General features: G+C 37.4%; 1 protein-coding gene across 1 annotated transcript in view; it reads right to left on the bottom strand.

Annotated features, from left to right (window-relative positions):
* fign (fidgetin) overlaps positions 1 to 18,835 on the bottom strand; it is a 226,150-nt gene that overhangs the window by 81,456 nt on the left and 125,859 nt on the right. Inside the window, exon 3 of the mRNA XM_067444579.1 lies at positions 12,284 to 12,366. The gene's annotated coding sequence lies outside the window, so the exon portion shown is untranslated. The remainder of the gene's footprint in view (positions 1 to 12,283; positions 12,367 to 18,835) is intronic.

The raw sequence follows: 18,835 nt of genomic DNA, 5'->3' as shown, positions 1-18,835 counted from the left end.
GGCGTTCCTATTCGAGTGTAGTATCCAGTTTTATCCCGTGGTGGATCGCTCTCTGTGCTCTCATTGGTAGCTGTCACATTGCATCATTGCTCACTTGAATATAGTTCAACTTCAAAAATTAAAAACACATCTGGCATGTTTCTGCAATTAGCTATCATCGTGAACATCCCTTAACTGTGGTAATCAATTGTTGTATTGCTTTTACAAAAGAGTGGCAACAGCAATACGATAAAAAATAAAAATAAAAAAACACCAAGAGGATAGCTGCACAACTTATTAGTTAAAAGATTGCATTCTCAAATTAAAGACCCACACAACATTACACCTAAATAACAATTCAGCCAGGTCTATTCAAATTATGAAAAATAAACTTTACATTCATATTTCTTTACATTCATATTCAGGTTTGGTAAATCCCTAAGCAAACAAACAAAAACATTTACTGGTACTTCAGATAGTCAAAGTGCCATGGTCTCTATTATAAGCAGAAATAAATAAATAAAAATTAGTGCTGGGAATCGATTAATCGTGATTAATTGCAATCAAATTAAAAGTTTATGTTCACATAATATATATATATATATATATATATATATATATATATATATATATATATATATATATGTGTGTGTGTGTGTGTGTGTGTGTGTGTTATGTAATTATTATGTATATAAATACACACACATATGTATATATTTAATAAAAATACGTAATTTATTTATAAAACAAAATAAAAATTTATTTATTTATTTATACGATAAAGTATATATATATATATATATATATATATATATATATATATATATATATATATATATATACACACAGTATATACATGCAAATATATATATATACAGGAAGAAGTGTGTATATATATATATAAAATGTTAACACAAACCTTTATTTTGGATGCAATTAATCACATTAAATCAACACTAATAAAAATGTTTCTTAACTTATCCATAATTGTGTCTATAATAAAGGTGCAATTTGCAATTTTTTAGCCACTAGCGCCATGTAACAGAATTGCAAATATTAAAATTGAATTATGAAATATTCTTTCAAACCGGTCTATCTATCTATAGTGTAATTATGTATAATTGCATTGCATTTGTTTGTGTCATTTCACTCCACTCTGCTTGTCTGAATCATACATATTCAAACATAAACATGTGAATCTGTTATTCCCATTGTCCATGAGAAATGATTATGCTCTATTATCAAGTGCGTAAACCATCACTGTAGTGGTTAATACCTCACCCGGTGAAGTTTAGCGCCAGTGTGAGTTATATAAGTACTCATTAAAGAGGGTGATGAAATAGTCCTTAAATGCATGACATTACACCTTAAATGTGTTTTTCCTCACTTCAGCCGCTCATCCCTGCTGTGGTTAACAACAGCCATTTATCTAAATGGATTTCAACTGATTAACCATTTAAGTAATAATGATCGGGGCAGTGTAGACTCTGCATTAGTTGCTAATTTGATAGGAATGTGTTTCTAAGGTTGTTTACTTAGACACACGCACGCGCACACACACACACACACACTGTGAAATTGTCTGGTTCCTCAGGACTGGGGTTAGGGGTTTGTCCAGTCACGTGATGTGCTGTTTTTTAACCTTCTGCCTGCAGACTTTGCTGTCAGCTTCCATCATTTCAACTGAGCTTGGCAGAGATTTCATGAGATTTTTTTTCTTTCTTTCTTTCGTCCGTTCTTTCTTTCTCTATGGAGACAAATGCTTTGGAGAGAAAGCCAAACAATGCCGGCTCTGAAAGCCTGGCTCATGAAGTGATGTGTTTAATTTAATACTTGTTAATGTGGTCTGTAATGCTTTAAATCACGGCAGCATCATTAAAATGTCTTTATTTGGTATTAGGACTTTCTCCTTGAACAACCGAGTAACAAGTCTGGTTCTGTTTGCGCTCGGATGAACCACACGTACGCATGATCAAACAGCCAAGATCAAGGAATAGTTCACATAAAATTGAAAATCTTGTCGTTATTTGCTCACCCTCATGTCGTTCCAAGATTGTGTTATTTTTGCGTTGTTTTGCAGTTGTTTCAACTTTGCGTGAGGAACAGATTCAAATTCAAGATGCCAGCTGTGAAATCTCATCCTCTAGTCTTTCAAAACTTATAGCGACTTTCAAAACAAATAGCTTCCATTTCAGTGCGTTTCACACACAATGTTATTTCATGACTGCGAGAAATGTTTAATGTAGCTTACAAGTCATATGCACTACATGGTGTTTTTATGGTGCTTCTTTGTCCTTTTAGGAATTTGACAGTTGTGTTTTTTTAAAGGCACAATATGTAACTTTTCGCCGCTAGAGGTCGCTTATTCAAAACAAAGGCGTAGCTAGATGATGTCTTGATTTCGCGGAATCATGGGAGTTGTTGTCTTCACGTCTACAGCCGGAGGAAAATAATCCAACATGACTTGGGCAGAAATCAAAATTCATGGAGAGCTGCTGTATTAAAGATGTATTAGCATTACTGTATATGAAGCAGGGTGGAGCTGGAGCGATTGATAATGAGAGACGAGCGAGAAAAGCAAGAGCAGAAAGACTTTTATTTTGCCACAGATGATGCTACTCTGTGTGTTCACTCAACGGCTGCTATGCGACGCTTGTTCACACTGAAGTAGCTAGAATGATATTAGAAATGTTAAACATGGTACTCGCGGTAAATCAAGGACACTAGATTTAAACTGTAAGACTAACTGTGGAGAGCAATATAACGAGGATGATTAGTTTTCTGTCGATGAATGTATTCAAACAGTTGCTCACCTGTCTAATAAAACACATTAAAGCGTCTTTGGTGTTTCCATGGTTTCCACGGAGATCGAGGGTAATGCGGGTATGATGTCATTGATAGGCGACACATGGCTCGTGTCCTTGATGAAATTGCTGATTTCTCTGAATTTAAACATTGTTGGAAACGTTTGGGATAATGTAAGTACACAAGTCAACTAAATATATTACATTGTTCTAGTGGATATTTTAATCCAAAAATCTTCCCTTGCACCTTTAATCACATATATGGTTCCATAAAGAACCTTTAACACCCATGGGATCTTTCTAATGTGCAAAGGTTCATTATGTTTTTCAAACAAAACAAAAAAAACATTATTTTAAGAACTGTTCACTGAAATGTTCTTTGGAGAGCCAAAAATGGTATATGGTAACTGTTTACAATAAGGATCCATTTCTTGATGAAAAATACTTATAAAGCATTTATTAATCGTAGTTAAAGATGTCGGAGTTGGATAGATGCATTTTTATGGACTTCAAAACAGAAACAGCCATTATAAAGCTTGGAAGAGCCATGACATTTTTTAATATAACTCTGATTGTATTCGTCTGAAAGAGGAATGTCAGATACACCATGGCTTGAGGGAGAGTAAACCATGGGCTAATTTTCATTTTTGGGTGAAATATGCCTTTAATGTTAATTTAAACATTTACATATACTACTAATTAATGAAATCAAAAATTCATATCTATTAATATTATTTAATGGACCCAAGCTAACATTAACTAACATTAACAAAAGTAATAAATGTGCTGCTCATTAATAGTTAATATTAGTTAATGCATTAACTAAGGGAAACTAATTGGACCTATGCAAAGTGTTACCAATGGTTCATATATGGCCTTTTGGAACATTTTTAGAAAATATATTTTAAAACAAATTCAGAGAAACAAAATTGAAGGTGAGGAAAGCACTATTTTTCGACAGCACTATTCCATTAATAGAAATGACAGCGAGAATCCAGCCAGTCTGAGGTCTCGATTGCCGGAGAATGGGCTTAAAGAGGGAATAACAGGCGTGCGACAAAGACCAGAGTGAGAGCGAGTGAACGAAAGGGAGAGAAATGAAAGGTTTGGTTTCACATTATATGATGATGTGTAGCCAAGTCCCTTTATGGTCTCGGCCTAACGTCCTAATGGGGACAAGCTCGCAGTGGATGAAGCCCACAGAGGATAAGATACTAAATCTCGCAATAAAAGCAATGTGATTTACAGTAAATTCCAGCAGGCTGACAGCGCCACAGCTGAGGGCATAAACACGCTCCTTTCAGCAGATCTCCTTCTCTCGCTGAGAAGTACAATTGCGCGGCCAGGCATGCTGGCTCACCAGCAATGACTTTGATAAATAACCAGGAAGTCCCACTGTTGGCTTAAAACTAGAAGTTGTTCAGTTGCAATTCTGCATTTGTCCTCCTTTAATGGGTATGGAAGTGGCTTTAGCCGTAATCTGGCATTGATTGATTAGGTCTCACTACGGCTCCCACCGCCCCCCCTCCTCGCCGTGGAATAGACGCCCGGTCGCAGCTGGGCTCTTGCCGAGCGATGGCTGTATTAGGGCCCTACACGCCTTATTTACCTGCAACACAAACACAGTTAATTCCACTTGGGTGGACGGACAGAGGGGCGGACTCCAGGAAAACAACAAACGAGAAGTGACATGTTTTGGTTGGTGCTCGAGATATCTAGTGAAGAGGAAAACAACCATGGATTCATAGAGCTGTAGCTGGCAGCCGTTAAAGAGACAGAATGGCCGCAGTTTACTGCGAACCCAATGAAGTTTCTGAAGTCTATTAAAGCAAGAGCCCGCGGGTGAGGGCTAGACATGAACAAAGCATAAAAGACACCAGTGTCCACTAAACAACTACATTAATTCAAATATTAACATATTACCTGTATACTTCACTATATAGCATATCCTGCTTGATTGCTTTTATCATCGCAAAATGTAAACTATAATAGACACATTTGGAGTCAACATTGTGTTGCCAGAAAAACAGTGGTAACAAAGGGAGGAAAATGGGCAAAAGCCACGGAATAAGACAAAAAATGTCTAGTGCATTTGGTGATTTGGTGATTGATTTGTCAGAATCAGAATGCAAAAAAAAGAAGCTCTATATGGTTATAGCGTGCCATCACCAAAGACACTCTGGGAAGCTTAATGTAGACATTTTTTTTTGCAAGCCACACACTGAACTGATGAATCCTGAAACCTGCTGATTAGTCTACTATTAAAGCATGGATTTGATTTAAACAATCGATCTACATAAAATGCACATATGCAGTTTATATGGACATAATTAAATAATATTTAAACCTATAGCTTTTATATATACACTGTAAAAAAAAAAAATCAGGCACCAATTGAAAGTTTTCTAGTGACTGACCACATCTAAATTTTTCAGTTGGCTACATTGAATTTCTGTGAATTGATGCCATTTAATTTACAGCAATTCAATTTGGCCAACTACATTTTTTTTATTGGGGGGGGGGACAAATTAGGGGATATAAACCCACATTTCTGAGGGGAAAAAAAGTTTATATCATGCAATTCTGATATTTCTTCTTAGAATTGTGAAATATAAACCTGGAAATGAGAGAAAAAGAGTCAAAATTGTGAGATATAAACTGGAAATGACCTCTTTATTGTTTTATTACGTGGCTTCCATACAGTGCTACTGCAGAACTGTCATTTTCTGCCACCAACAAAACATCATCGCTGTTTACGGACACAAAATAGGTCAGTTATCTCCCAGCATTTAATATCATAATTTAGAGTCAGAACTGTTATATACGAACTAAATACATCTTCACAATGATTTTACCATGGTAAAGGCTGTTCATAATCTGAAGCATAATGCTTAGCTAAATAGTCACAATATATACACAATATTTAAGAAATAGCTATATTTGTTAATCAAAATAAATCATTCTTATAGCACATAATATAGTTTGTTAGCAAAACTTTAGGCCATTTTACAGCACTGGCCGCATTAGCAAAACAAATATGCAGTGTCTATTAACACTAAGTGCAAATAGGCCGCCTTGTTGGTAGAGGCCATTTACACTAATCCCGCCCACTGGTGTCTGATTGGCCCAGACAAAATTACGGGATATGCTGGATTGCCAACAGTAGGAATAATGTGGTAAGACGCGTGGCAGAAGTTTGGTGCAGAGTTTGAATCCGCCTTTTGCCAAACTCACTCTACTCCATTTTCCCAACACACATCAGATTTGAATGGCATTTAGTTTTAATAAAAATGAAGAAAATATTTGAAAAGTTGAAATAAAGTGTCTAACGTGTGTTTATTAATAAAATGTTTATCGGTTAGGTTTAGGGTGGTGAGGTATAGGGAGGGCTTTAATGGGGCATATATTTAAAAATTTTAATAATCATTTAGACCTATTGTTATTATTCTCTGACATTTACTGGATAACACTGAGTATAAATATAATAAATGACAACTATTTGCACACATTTAAAAGCAAATATTGCAATTTTTTACAGTGTAAATATGATTTATAGCTATTTTCACTTAGATAGAATATTATTAATAATCTGCTGCAATTTAATGTGTCACGTGTGTTTCTACAGCATTTTACAGCGGCTTTGAATGCGTAAATAAATAGTATTTATTCCATTCAAAATTCAGAATTAGAAACAACCCTTCAGATGTAAATTGTATAGTCTTCTACAGTTTAGTCAAAGCATCAATAAGACCAATATGCAAAAGTTACATTCTGTCTATACTGTTCAATAATAGTCTCTTTGTCGTCATTTATCGAGTATTCATTCAAATCCGATATATACATGACTAAAAATCAACTCGTGCATATATTGAACCGAAACAGCACCAAGAATTGACCACAAACAAACAGGGTTTGTGGACGATGTTCGGCGTAATGAAAAACAATGTTTGTTTTGAATGAGGCGCGGGAGGTTGAAAATGTAATTTCGACAGAGAGCCGGATATTGATTGTGTTTTACCAGCAGCAGATCCATTTTAATTAAATATTAAATACGAATGCAGGACACAAGAGCTACAAGTTGTTTTCAGCTGATCATCAAGCATCTTCTAAGGAATCACAATCTGTGCCGGCAGCCCTATTCTTTAATCAAGTATTTAAATCAGGGCTTGGCTGCAATGCAATTCATTTCACATTCAAAGAATACTTTAGTTATTTTTAACAGGAGGTCTTCGTGTATGAATTTTAATGGAGACACTTAAATGGTAATTATTCTACTCAGACTCAAACGCAGGTAACAAATGGAATTCAATCAGTGGCTATGCATAATGACCATCATTAGGAGACAGAAAATAATAATGACATCCTCTCCGCATTAGAGACACGCGCTCGGCGAACTAAACCCGTAGCCATTATTGATCGCCATGGAGATAAGCAATTGTCACTTTCCCGCAGCATTGTGTGTGAATGTTAAATACAGCGGAACGATCCTCACTCCCCACACACCTTTTGTCTGCTGCTTTTTTTACTTCCATTTTACCGAGTGACAGAATGCGTTTAGTGTAAAATCTTAACGTGCGTCCGGTGTAAACGGATGGACGGCATTGCACATGTTTTTTCTGTCAATTTGGCTTATTGTCAAAGGTCACGTGACCCTCTTCATGCTGGTTTTGTGCTAATGTGAAAGGTGCACTGACATCACTTTAAATGGGATATAGAATATGCAAATCACACAATGAAAGTATAGTGTGACAGTAAAACAGGTGCCCAATAGTTCACGCTTCATGAGTGCTGCACTCATTCAGACCCTGCGGCTGGTAGAGTCAATGCTGTACAAGCCTGACGTCTGCAGACATAGTGAAGTTAAGCAACAAACATGACTGTTTTAAACTCTTATCGTATGAAATTACTAACCACACAAGGGCCAAACAGGATGTACAGATCCTTCTCAAAAAAATAGCATATTGTGAAGATCTTGTAAAGTTCATTATTTTCCATAATGTAATGATAAAAATTAAACTTTCATATATTTAAGATTCATTGCACTCCAACTGAAATATTTCAGGTGTTTTATTGTTTTAATACTGATGATTTTGGCATACAGCTCATGAAAACCCAAAATTCTCAAAAAAATTAGCATATTTCATCCGACCAATAAAAGAAAAGTGCTTTTAATACAAAAAAGTCAACCTTCAAATAATTATGTTCAGTTATGCACTCAACACTTGGTGGGGAATCCTTTTGCAGAAATGACTGCTTCAATGCGGCGTGGCATGGAGGCGATCAGCCTGTGGCACTGCTGAGGTGTTCTGGAGGCCCAGGATGCTTCGATAGCGGCCTTAAGCTCATCCAGAGTGTTGGGTCTTGCGTCTCTCAACTTTCTCTTCACAATATCCCACAGATTCTCTATGGGGTTCAGGTCAGGAGAGTTGGCAGCCCAATTGAGCACAGTAATACCATGGTCAGTAAACCAATTTCCAGTGGTTTTGGCACTGTGAGCAGGTGCCAGGTCGTGCTGAAAAACCAAATCTTCATCTCCATAAAGCTTTTCAGCAGATGGAAGCATGAAGTGCTCCAAAATCTCCTGATAGCTAGCTGCATTGACCCTGCCCTTGATAAAACACAGCGGACCAACACCAGCAGCTGACATGGCACCCCAGACCATCACTGACTGTGGGTACTTGACACTGGACTTCAGGCATTTTGGCATTTCCTTCTCCCCAGTCTTCCTCCAGACTCTGGCACCTTGATTTTATGAATGACATGCAAAATTTGCTTTCATCCGAAAAAAGTACTTTGGACCACTGAGCAACAGTCCAGTGCTGCTTCTCTATAGCCCAAAAGTGTCTTGACCTGGGGAATGCGGCACCTGTAGCCCATTTCCTGCACACGCCTGTGCACGGTGGCTCTGGAGGTTTCTACTCCAGACTCAGCCCACTGCTTCTGCAGGTCCCCCAAGGTCTGGAATCGGTCCTTCTCCACAATCTTCCTCAGGGTCCGGTCACCTCTTCTCATTGTGCAGCGTTTTTTGCCACACTTTTTCCTTCCCACAGACTTCCCACTGTCTTACCCTCCCGCTTGAGGGTGTCAATGATGGCCTTGGAGAGCAGTCAGGTCGGCAGTCTTACCCATGATTGCGGTTTTAAATAATGAACCAGGCTGGTAGTTTTTAAAAGCCTCAGGAATCTTTTGCAGGTGTTTAGAGTTAATTCGTTGATTTAGATGATTAGGTTAATAGCTCGTTTAGAGAACCTTTTCATGATATGCTATTTTTTTGAGAAAGGAATTTTGGGTTTTCATGAGCTGTATGCCAAAATCATCAGTATTAAAACAATAAAAGACCTGAAATATTTCAGTTGGTGTGCAATGAATCTAAAATATATGAAAGTTTTATTTTTATCATTACATTATGGAAAATAATTAACTTTATTACAATATAGTATAGTAAATTATACATAAAGTACATGTGAAAAAGTGGAAATGGCGTCGGCGACTGTGTCCCGTCATAATAAAAGTCCCGCTGCTTGCGAATCATGTGTTTGCGTAACAATCACTCCGACGGCCTTGCTCAGCTCCTCAACACTTGCTCCTACTCTGCTTCACACTACAGTAACGTTAAAAACCTCATCTATGAACAAGATTTCCGCCCTATTCCTATCCCGATTCTTTCCCACCGGCTGTGAGGTGAAAACCACATGTCCCAAAATTCTGTGCTCTAACTTGGCGTCATCAAACTACGCCTTTGTTTTAAATAGGCGACCTCTAGCGGACGGAAAAGTTACATAGTGCAGCTTTAATTGACATTTTTAATACAAATAAATAAAAACAAAAGTTCAGGAGTAATGCAGATAGATAGATGGATGGATGGATGGATGGATGGATGGATGGATGGATGGGTGGATGGATGGGTGGGTGGGTGGGTGGATGGATGGATGGATGGATATATTGATAGATAGACAGACAGACAGACAGACAGACGGAAGATGGATGGATGGATAGAGGGACTGAGAGATAGACGTGTGTAAACTGTAAACAATCTGATGGTTAGGCCAAATAGCCACTGGTTAATAATATGAATTAATTACCTAGAATATGAAATACATCAGATGTTAGAATTAAATGCTGATGTTGAAATCAAGCAGAAAGCCAAGAGTGTAAAGTTAGTTATGGGTAAATATATAAGAGCGTAAAGACACTGGTTATGAGTGAAGATTGAAGAGTGTAAAGTTATTGTAATTGCGTGTCAGGCGGATGCTGTGGAAGGTGAAGGACAATGGTGTTCAGTCTGGCTCTGAGCCAGTGGGCAGCACGCGCTCATTCGCTCACTCGCTCGCCCAGTCCGTCCTGCAGCTTTTTTTCCTCTCTCGGCATCTATGTCTTTCTGTTACACATGCACATATTCACAGGTCATTTTCCCTTACACACCTAAACGCTGTCTCTCGCTCTCTCTCTCTCTCTCTCTCTCCATCCGCTAGCTGCAGACCGTTGGCGGCACGCGGTGCGCTGCGTTGCGGTGCCAGGGTCTGAGCCCACCCCAGGTGAGACAAGCTCCGCTGCTTTGATGGATCTGCCATTTCAGCCCTGCTCTGTCCGACAGCAGGAGCCCAGGCCTTCACCCTCTCCCTCTTCCCCCGCCTGCTCATCTCTTAATCTGAGAGAGAAAATATATATCCTATATCTCACAGATACATCCCTCTGAGCCGGCTGGAACAGCACTCATCTGGAATACAGACCAACAGGCTATTATTTATTTAATGCACTGACAGAGAGAAGGAGGAAGAAACTAATGGCAGAACGCAGACATGAGATGTAGGCAGCGAGCGGAGCCACACATAAGAGTTTGAGCCAATTAGTCAAAATAGTCAAGAACCTGCGGACGTTTAACGTGGAATGGATTTAAACAGTAAAATGTAATAAAGCCAACATGAAATGCGGACGATCGCAAACCACTTTGCATTCATCATGCTCCATATTTTAATTAGAAAAAAATATGGGACTTGATTATATAAATTTTGAATCGTGAAAAATGGACATTACATAAGAGAATTAGACTGTGATGGTTGATTGCAAAGGGTTAAAAAAGAAGGGGGCGTTCACAAACACATGATTTAATTGCTGTTGGTCGCCAAGTTGCTTTTTGGCGTTTATACTGCTGGATGTTATGCTAATGCTAATGTTTTACACAATTAGACATTGCTGATGTGCAAATCTGATCACAAACAGGGTGTGTTGTTGTAAAATAAGATTTCAGGATTTCCGGCAGAGAAAGGGCAAAGTTTACTTCTATGCTATTGGTAAATTTGCAAATCGTGAATGACTTTATTTGCTTTGTAAAAGCACATCAAATAATTCATATTTAGTAGTAGTATAGATCCTTTGTGTCCGAAGAGTCTTTAGTTTTATCTGATTTATAAAAGACAGATACGCTGTACTGATTCTTTCTGAATACAGCTAAGCTCGTGGCGGTGTGCTGTGGGCGGAGCTTACACACACACACACACACACACACACACACACACACACACACACACACACACACACACACACACAATAGATCATGGCATTATCCATGGATAACTTTCGATTCACTATACATTCATGTTGTTCACACTTATGTGCACTTGATATCACTGATTGCCAACAAAATTCCCAAATTTTTAATAATTGTTTAATCAACGCGTCATCCTCAATAAACCCGTCTCTTGCGTGATACCTCAAACTTTTAAATATTCCGATCTAATATGATTTCTGACCTGTAAGATTGCTAGAATAATAATCACACACTGTTTGATAATAGGCCAGAGGAGAGTCTGGTTTCTCCCAAGGTTTATTTTTCTCCATCATGTCCTGATGGAGTTTCGGTTTCTTGCCATTGTCGCCTTTGGCTTGGCTTGCTCAGTTGGAGACACTAAAAATGTCGATCAAATTTTTTTAACTAAATAGGCAAATAAAATAACTAGCTAAATTAACTATATCACTGATCTGCCCACATTGTCGCTCTATGATAAATTAAAATAAGCTGATAACATCACTGTTTTCTCCAGAACGACTGTACAGCCGAATCAAATGTTGTTGCAACATTTTCCTGTTTAACACTGTGAATCTGCTTTAAAACAATCATCATTGTAAAAAACGCTAAATAAATAAAGTTGACTTGACTTGGCATCTGATGCAGTTTTACTCACCACCTGGGTCTTCCACTCATGATGAGGAACCAACAAACACACTTGCAGAACTCCATTACTGCTTTAAAAAAAAAAAAAAACTGCATCCACTGTTTCCTTAGTGCTGGGTTCTTTGGGAAGCTGAACACGGTGATCTTTCCCTCACAACCAGAAACACACTTCTATAGTGACAATGTTGACAATGACAGCGCTGCCAACGGCTTCCGTAACCCAAAAAAAGCTTATTGTTTGCATTCAAGTTCTGGTTAATACTATTAATACTATGATTAATTATTATGAACTGTCATTATCGGTTTAAAAATGAAACGCGTTACTTACAGTTGGCGGGATCCTTGCCGCTTATGGAACTTGCAGGATGTATTGATGATACAAAGACCTCTTATGCCAAAAGATCATGACCCCTTTAAAGAAATCAACCAGAAGTATTAGATATACAAGCACTCAACAGGTTGATTCTGTGCAATATGCATTTCAGATCTTGCTGATTCATGAACACATCATATACTTTTTGAGATTTGTGAAAAGGAAAATGTCTTAGCCTCTTGAATGGATATCTATTGGCAGACAAGTTTTTAAAAGCGTTTTTTTTTTCCTTTTTTTTCTTTAAATGTATTGAGCAGTCATGTTTCTTTGGTACATTCACATATGATTATCACTGGGGCCTATTATATTTAAAAGCCTCGTTGAGGTTTCCTGAAGAAGGTCACAACTGTTAACCATAAAATGTCATTTTCAGCAACAATGGTCAGTGTTCAGGGAGACATGGTCAAAGCATATGGTTTTAAAATACCCACTAAAACACAATTTTTCCTTCCTCTCTCTGCATTCGATGTTGAAGTGGAACTCCTGAAAAACCCACCCATGCCAAGGTCGTTCAATTAACGCCTCTCCCTTTCATGACCGCCAGGAGTGTGATTGAGAGAGAGAGCGAGTTAGATTCTCTGTCTATCACGCTAAAGTGCTGCGTCCATATAGCCGTGGCGGCCCAACATCCTTTTCACAGCTGGAATATTTTGGGAAATGCCTGATATGCTGTGAAAGGGTCTGACAATCCATACGAGTGAATAGCACAGGACCAGAGATGCTTCAGAAATAATAACGCTGAATGCAAGTAGAGATTCTAATTCAAATTTTGAGAGATGTATTACTTTATCTGTAGCAAGGTCATTCACATTCTTAAATTCACTCCAAAAAGACTGTGATTATGAAATAAATATGACAAAAAAAGCTAAAGGGAGAGTCTGTAATGTTTTTGCTTTATACTGCTCAGGTTGATTAAATCCCAATACGATATGAGTAAAGTGGCCTAGCTTTATTAAACACTCTCGATAGCCAAAAACCTTACAATATTACAATACATTTAAGCTATTTTTATTTTCTTCAGGGACGTCACAAAATAAAGTATATCTGGCACAGCAACGAGGAGGATCTTAAATAGGCAAATATAATCAATTTTTTTCACAGATAAATGCACACCAAATACAACTAAAAAAATAATGAACAGCATAATTCAATAAAATATTTCCCTAAAGCAATGAAGACATGCTGCAAAATGTTATCAGAATATTTTCATTAACAAGAACCATCATTATCTGAACTGTCTGAATCAACTGAATGATTCAAAAAAGGAGTCATATTTCCACAATGTTAAATATAAGAGAGTAAACGAGTTGTTTACTGCATTAAAGGTGTGATAGGACTGATCTAAAACACTTTTGTCCAAATTTGTTTAAACAATATGTCAATACATAATTCGTCTTTCAGCTGAGCGGTCGGTGAGGCGCGTTCATGTGTTTTGGGGGCGTGGCTTCGGCTAGAGCCCAGAAGGGAGAAGGTGGAGTGAATGGAAATAATGAGCTGTCTTTAAAACAGTCGTGAGAGGTCTACAGACAGTCAAATTTTATACTTTCTTTTTTAGAGTACTTACATTTTAATTATGTATTGATATATAAAGAAAGTTTAAACAAATTTGGGAAAAAAAGTAGTTTTTAACCAATTCCTACCTATCCTACCTTTAAAGACAACTAATAAAACTAAAAACACATGTAATTTAGTAATGAACAGCAGCATTTTATTTTTTTTTAAATCCCCAAAAACAAAGAAGGCATGTTGTGGCTCTTTTTTTTAACCAGTTAATTTACATGAACCATCTGAATGTCTCCCCCAATGTTACATGAAAGAGTAAACTAATTGTTTAGTGCATTTGCAACTATTGTAATCTTACTTTTATTTGATTAGCTGGCACCGGATTTGGAAATACAAATGTGCAGCGTTTGTTGTGTCCATAAAGCTGCAAGTTGCATTGTATAAAAAAACCAGCTAAGCTACAACATAGTTAAGTTAATAGCATCACTAATTTCAGTTAGTTACTCCCAACACTGAATGTCAGTAAGTGTCACTGTGTAAATCTGTGCTAATCTGTCATTTGGTTTCTGTGTCTAATTAAATAACTTTATTCCCAGCATGAAGATCAGTCACTGGTCCTTCAATTAGAGTCATTAGCATATGCCAATAGAGACGTTTCATACTGGCAGAATGATGTCAGAGCTTCACTTCACCTCTGATTTTATCTGAAAGAACTCCAACCTTATAAAGAGAGAAAGAGACAGAGAGATCGGGGGAAGGAGGGTCACTTCTCATTAAAAACGTGGAAAAATTAGCTATGAATATGTAAACAAACAACACTCCATCTGATAAAAGAAACACTGTTATCACAAAAAGAGATGCAATCTTAATAGGAAATATTTTAAATTATAAATATGACCTTAATATTATATTATAATGTAATTATAATAACGTAATTATGTTTTATATAGTACAATGATCAAAAGTGTCACTGAAGACATCAAAAATATGAAGCAGCACAACTGTTTTCAACATTAATAATACTAATAAATGTTTCTTGAGCAGCAAATCATCATATTAGAATGATTTCTGAAGGATCATGCGACACTGAAGACTGGAGTAATCACAGGAATACATTACATTTCAAATATATATTACAACAGAAAACAGTTGTTTTAAATTGTAATAATTCACAATATTCCTGTATTTTGTATGAAATAAATGCAGCATTATAGTTACACACACAGACACTTTAATGATAAATATTTGACGTCAAAATGGTCAAATATTGTCGGCCTGGCTGATATATCTCACTCCAAAAAATGATTTAGGCCTTTCATAGATAAGACACATTTAAAATATGCTTACTTTACCTAATTAAATTAAGTTGTGTCAAAATGTGTTCAATCAACCTAATATATTTAAAACTGAAGTTTACCTCATTAATTTGCGTTAAAACTACATGAAATATGTGTGCTGACATAACTAACTGGGCAGTGGATCTGTAGTTCCCAGCATGCTTTGCTAGGAGAGAAAATTTATGGAATAAAGTGTTATTTTATGTTTTTTTCAGTAAAGGGAAAGATGTTATTCGTTTATGTTAGTGTTTAATGTTCAGTTATGTTGGACATTGAGGAGTTTCTGTCATTTTGTGGTTACCATTATGCAGAAGAGGGCCTGTGTTTAGGCTGTATAGGCATTATATACAAATTCATTGGCTGGAATTCCTGCTCTCAATTAAATATTTTTAGTTTGTCCAATGAGTTAATTTTGCATTTTATTTTTTTTAAATAAAGGAAAAATATGCTTGTTGTAATTTACATTTTTAAGGGCAAATTAAATTGATAACAGTGTTCACCTTACATCATAAACTTTTATAAATTGAACATAACATAATTAAGTAAGCGGCACATATACATATTATGTAACAGTGACTAGTGATTTGTAAATATTGCTCAATATAGTTGTGTGCAACCACTTACCACATATTTTTTAAGTAAATTCAACAAGTCATTTTTTTGAGTGTATCACTAATTATTAAATGAACATTGATTCATCACAGTGACAGTTATTTCACTGCAGTTTTAGGGAGTTTTAGCCATTGCATTTAGCAAATAAACCGCTTATTATGGTGAAATAACATCAATGCCTCTCATAGATTATTGCTTTAATAAAACGTCTGTAACAGCAATATGATTTCAAACATCAATGCCATTTTTTTAATTGCAATCAGGCTCTAAATCAGCAATAAATGTGTCCCTTTAACCAGTGGGGTATAGAGCTAAAAAAAAACGAACGATCCACATCAGTTGATCTGAAACGTGTTCCTCAGATTGTCTTCCCTCCAGCTCGACTTCTCTTCAGCAGGCATTTACCACGCCATTGATCAGGGTAAATATTAATTCAAATAAACAGCTATAAATAGAGGCTACATCTCACCTACAGCAGCCTCCTCTAATACCTCCATTACACATATATACAGTTGCTCAATATATTGACTGCAGCTGTGAGGGCGAGCTGATAGAAAACGTATGTTTTCAATGTCAAAACAACAAAGTGGGCCAGACTCCTGCTGCAGATATTTTGCATTATAGATCTGAACAGCCAAGAGAAAGATTTGGAAGCGTGTGCGAGGCTTACAAATCACCTGCTTATTATGGAATAAAGGAAAGTAGAGGGGTATGCAAGGCAGCACAAGAAGAGTGTTAAAGTTTCATGCAACTTTAATTCCTAAATTATTAAATGTAAGACTTAATTGCAAACAAACGGCTAGATAACTGGGATCTCATTCGTATTCGAAGGTGTGTGCACATACATTTGTGTATGTAGACGCTGAATCATACACATTGAATATGAATCACTCTGACCATGAATGTAAATGCAATCAAGGTTTATACTCAAGCAGAACTGCATAACTTAAAGGGGTGTTTGCATGCGATTTCACTTTTTTAACTTTAGTTAGTGTGTAATGTTGCTGCTTGAGCATAAACAGTATCTGCAAAGTTACAGCGCTGAAAGTTCAATGCAAACGGAGATATTGTCTTTTAAAGTTATGGCAGTTTATTGCCTACAAAAGCGGCCGGTTTGGACTACAACGAGCTTCTTCCTGGGTTGGTGACATCATAAACCCTTGCTAGTCTCCGCAGATGTGACTTCTGCCCGTAATGGGAAGGGGCGTGGCGTTTCCGGCAACCTGTGCTTGGCACTTCAGCCAATAAAAATACAGGAAACTACATTTGGCCATCTAACCAATCTAAGACCATTGCGTTTTTCAGAGGGATGGGCTTCATAGAAGCAGGAAGCAAACGAGCCGTTCACAGGACAGTGGAGACAGCGGTGTGGAATGAAGGGAGAATAGAAGAAAAATATGGCGTTTAAAAAAAAAGGAAGTATTAAGACATGTTAAACTGCGCCCCATAAACACAACCAAGCCTAGAAAAAAAAACACAGACTCACCCCTTACACATTTATCCGTAAATTATGAAGAAATCGCCAAAAAATATGTTTTAGAAAAAAGTTTTAGAGGCAAATTTATTTACAGATGACAGATTAATGAAAGTCATTTGGACCGGTGTTATCATCATTAAAGTTGATGACTGAAGTGTCTTGAAACGCTCAGCGTTATTCAATGTGTTGACTTATTTCCACTGAAACAGGAAGACAGGGCGGGACATATCGAATCTATTTTTTAAAACAGCCAATAGCGTTTATTTTATTTTAATTTTTGCCAGAGCCGCTGAGCTCAATAAAGCCACAGTTTCCTCCTAATCTCGAACCTTTTCTCCTCCATATTGCTTTAAAATACAGCATTATGTGCAGAAATCTGTTCAAGCGTGTCCAAAATGTTTTCTGGTCTGGACTGACTGGATCACATGACCCGCTCTGTGCTGTCGTGTCTCTGGACCGGAGCTGCGGTGGTTCACTGACACTAATGTGAAACCTTCATTCACCCCAATGGAAAGCATATGTATACTGTCTGATCATTCCCTATCGCCTATATAGTGCACTGTGCCATTCACCATGAAGAAAACTGTAAATGTGTGAACAGGTGACCGATTTCAGCCACAGCTTCAGCGTCTGTATATAATGTAGGGGGCGGGGCTTCAGACTCCACAGAGCATTTGATTGGACAGAAAATCAGATGAGAAGCTGAAGTGCAGAGTGATGTCATCAAAATCCTTAATCCATATTGACAGAAGTGAGAGCCTAAGTTTTGAATGCTTATACAGTATCTTCTAAATGTGAATTGTGTCATTGTTTTGGAGCACACTGTTATAGATAACAGTAAAGCTTAAATAGTCATACTAAAAGGCTACTAAAATAGATTATTGACGTATGTTTTTACAAGACAATCCATGTCTTTCTACTTCAAAATGTGAAAAGTGAAAATGTTTTCCATACCAATTTTTATCAGTGCAATGATAGCATTTTAAGCAGATGGGCAGATAGTTAGAGGGTAAAAGATCTATTTGCGCCAAAAAAAAAAACCACTTATGTTTTATGCCACGTTGAGTTTAGACACAGCTGAAGTACGTCCTGATGTTTTGTAGTCTTTGCCTTGTCTCTCTCTCTCTCTCTCTCTCTCTCTCTCTCTCTCTCTCTCTCTCTCTCTCACACACACACACGCACACACACACACACACGCACACACGCACACACACACATATAAGTCACGGTGAGCGATGGACTCCTCAGTGTTTACTCACTCCAAACCAAATGATCTCTCTGCAGCTCTGCCACTTCAGATGTGAAATGGAATTTGCCGGCCTGTTCTATTCCGAGTCCATTTCTCTCACCGTGCGCTTTACCAATTCCCAAATAGAGTTCACTCGCTCACAGATAATGTTTGTGAGGATTGAGCTCGACTCCTCGGCCGTTCAGCAGGCCCTGGGGAGGGACCTCCGGAGAGCCTTGCGAGTGGATTGGAAAGCGCATGACGCTCGATTTCATTTTGTACTATTTGCCAAATTGTGTTTGTTCATTTGAAGATGGTTGGATATCTACATTTAGCTGTGCGATTGAGCA

This window comes from Pseudorasbora parva, chromosome 5, assembly GCF_024679245.1.
Source record: "Pseudorasbora parva isolate DD20220531a chromosome 5, ASM2467924v1, whole genome shotgun sequence".
In the NCBI taxonomy this organism is placed as follows: Eukaryota; Metazoa; Chordata; class Actinopteri; order Cypriniformes; family Gobionidae; genus Pseudorasbora; species Pseudorasbora parva.
The sequence above is the reverse complement of the archived record's forward strand: the minus strand, read 5'-3'. Positions and strand labels throughout refer to the sequence as shown.